General features: G+C 40.9%; 1 pseudogene; it reads right to left on the bottom strand.

Annotated features, from left to right (window-relative positions):
- Window positions 1-1,146: 1,146 nt before the first annotated feature.
- On the bottom strand, window positions 1,147-1,434 carry LOC104542962 (annotated as a pseudogene).
- Window positions 1,435-2,852: the final 1,418 nt, after the last annotated feature.

Genomic DNA, 2,852 nt, shown 5'->3' with positions numbered 1-2,852 from the left:
ACTCTTTAGCTGCTTACAGGGCCTGAAGTCCAAACATTCTTACTACCCAAACCCTAAATTAAATCAAATAGTTTCATGCCAGGTTATCAACATTAGTTTCAAGGCCAGAATTTTGCAACAGGAAGAGGACATTTTATTAGATACTCTGTTATACCTTGTACCCAGCAACACAGAAATAAAATGAATCCTATTGTTGCAGGAAAAAAAAAAAAGGTCCGTTATTTTAGATTCTTAGATTCGAACTAATTTATTTAAGATCATCACAATAAATGAAAAAGTAGTTACTGTAATATTAGATTTAAATCAAATAATTACAAATCAAGTGTATATAGATCAATTAGAAGACTACGTTCTTAGCCAGGGCAGGGTTTGGGTAGAAACACCATACAGTTTCAACTCAACTTCACGCCAGAACTTTAAGCCTAACTTGTGAGAGAAAACACTAAGTAGTCACCTACTTCGAGTTAGTGAGCTAACTCCTTTGAAACTGTTTAAGAGAATATTAGCCTCATATCTTCTATTTGGGATCTTTTCTTTTCATGCAAAACAGAATAGAAGGATTTTGCAAACTGGAATTCCAGCCGGAGCTTCATGGTACTTTGAAACACAGCAATCCAGGCCTAGGATTTTTTAAACACAATGAGTAATTCACTGGGTCACAGAGGATTTAAGCACCACCAGGATAAATTGCATTTTCACAGTAGAGTTTAAGTTATTTGCCAGCAAGTAGAATAAAAGAAAACATTTGCTTTCCCTAAAAAGGAACATCATGAGCTGCTGACACAGTTGCCTGGCCTTGGTCTGCCACTCTTATCTGGAGGACACAAGATGACAGTAGAAGCTGTGCCCACAGTTCACTCATCAAGTGCTCGCTGAATTTCTTCCCCTACTAGTGCTCCCTCAAAAAGTGCTACCAAAGGGCTCCAGACCTGTTTTGGGTTTGAGCATTTCAGTAGCACACCGGCTCCTGAGAATGCAGAGCAACTGCTTAAGACCATACCAGGAGTCCCACCAGTTGAGTGAGACAGCAATAGAAGGAGAACCTACTCAAGTTACTGCAGGGATACAAATGATAGAGCCACACAAAACCTATGACCAATCAAAATCCAAGTTAATCCAAAAATCTACTTCCAAACACGCTATTGTTTACCATGGCATCTTTGCTGGGATTAACATAAAGCATTTTTTAAAAAGGCTAGCACTTACCCAAATCTGCAGTTTCACCCGCTTGTCATTCCTGTAAACTGTTTTCACTTTGAAGTCGATTCCTACCGTGCTAACAAAGGCTGGTGTGAAAGTGTCATCCGCGTATCTGAATAGGAAGGATGTTTTGCCCACGCTGCTGTTGCCAATGATCAGGAGTTTGAACATGTAATCAAAATTCTGATCTGAAGTATCTTTCTGCCTGTATCTGCCATCCGTTACTGAAGCCATCTAAGAAAATCACAAACATTGAAAAAAAACAGATTTAAGAGCAGTTCAGCATTTGTTTTCCTTAACTGTGTACCATATGTTTAGCTTATCTCTCTTCTTTCTAATACCATACCCAGTATATCTGCTGAATAAAGAGAAACACACCCCAGAATCTTCTTTTAAATCCTGGCTTTAAATTTCTGGTATCCAATACTTGTATTGGAAAGATTTGCAAACCCAAGAAATACACCTGTTGCAGCACTTTGTGTTTAAAAGAGTAACAGATGGCTCCTGCAGATTGTTCAAACACTGGTGGGCAAACAGCATTCTTTACTCCAGTGGCTGGGTGCCACCTCTGTTGCTCCAATAAACGCGAGTACTACAACAAGAACTAAAAGCTTTGACACTACATCCAACTATCGTTTCATTAAGCAGCCTCCAAGGCAAGTAAACCTAAATAATTCCTTTCATGATTACTAGGGAAAATCTGCATTTCTAGCACATGCACCACCACCATTTTATCCTTAGAAAAGTTCTGTCCTCAATATCTACAGAGAAAAAAAAAAGAGCAAAAGGAGAAGATGAAACATCAGGAGTTTCGACTGATAACTCTGAATCCCGCCAATACTACTCTCAAGACTGCAATTAAAATAAACAGCACCTGCATAAAACATGATGGCTCAGTGGGGCTGCAGGCAGCATTTGGAACACATAAATGATCCCTTTTGATTATGGGGTTGGCGAGAGCTGGGGGCATTAGTGGGGAGGGAGGAAGATGCAGTCTCAGAGATCTCTCCTCCTCCTGTGACCCTGACCAGGATTCAGACAACAAAAAACAACTCAGGAATCCAAAATATCCACTCAGGTGAAACTCACTGAGCAGCCCTGGCTGCTTTAGCGTATGCAGCTCAAGACACTCTGCGAGAGGAGGCAAGCCTCTGCTTTTTCATCTCTGTACAGAGCAGAAGAAAACTACACAGGCCAAATTGAAGGGAAAAAAGGAAACTTTAAATTTTAACAGATACACCACACTTTTAATCTGGAATGCGGTTTCAAAATCTACCACACGTCAAACAAGCAAAAGTCCTGGCTCCTCATAACCCGTCAGGGGGTTATGCAAACTGGGGCAATGGCAGCACAGGTCTGGTTAGCAGCTACTCATCCACCAAAACAGGACATGTGCTACTTGTGTGCAGTATCAGAAAGCACCAAGTGGAGACCACAGTCTCTTCTTCCCTCGGCAAATAAGCAAATTTTGCCCTCCATCGTATTCATGGGCATGTTTCGGAACAAGACTCCCACCAATGTCTCCTCTCACCATGTGCCAATACTTTCCTTCTTAGCGAGTTTCACCTGCACAGAGGACTTCACTCTCTGAAAAAAACAAAACAGTTCAAAACTCACTGCAGTTAAACAGCTGCAAACCAAAATGCTGTCCA

The sequence above is a fragment of the Mesitornis unicolor genome, unplaced genomic scaffold (genome assembly GCF_000695765.1).
Source record: "Mesitornis unicolor isolate BGI_N332 unplaced genomic scaffold, ASM69576v1 scaffold26656, whole genome shotgun sequence".
In the NCBI taxonomy this organism is placed as follows: Eukaryota; Metazoa; Chordata; class Aves; order Mesitornithiformes; family Mesitornithidae; genus Mesitornis; species Mesitornis unicolor.
The sequence above is the reverse complement of the archived record's forward strand: the minus strand, read 5'-3'. Positions and strand labels throughout refer to the sequence as shown.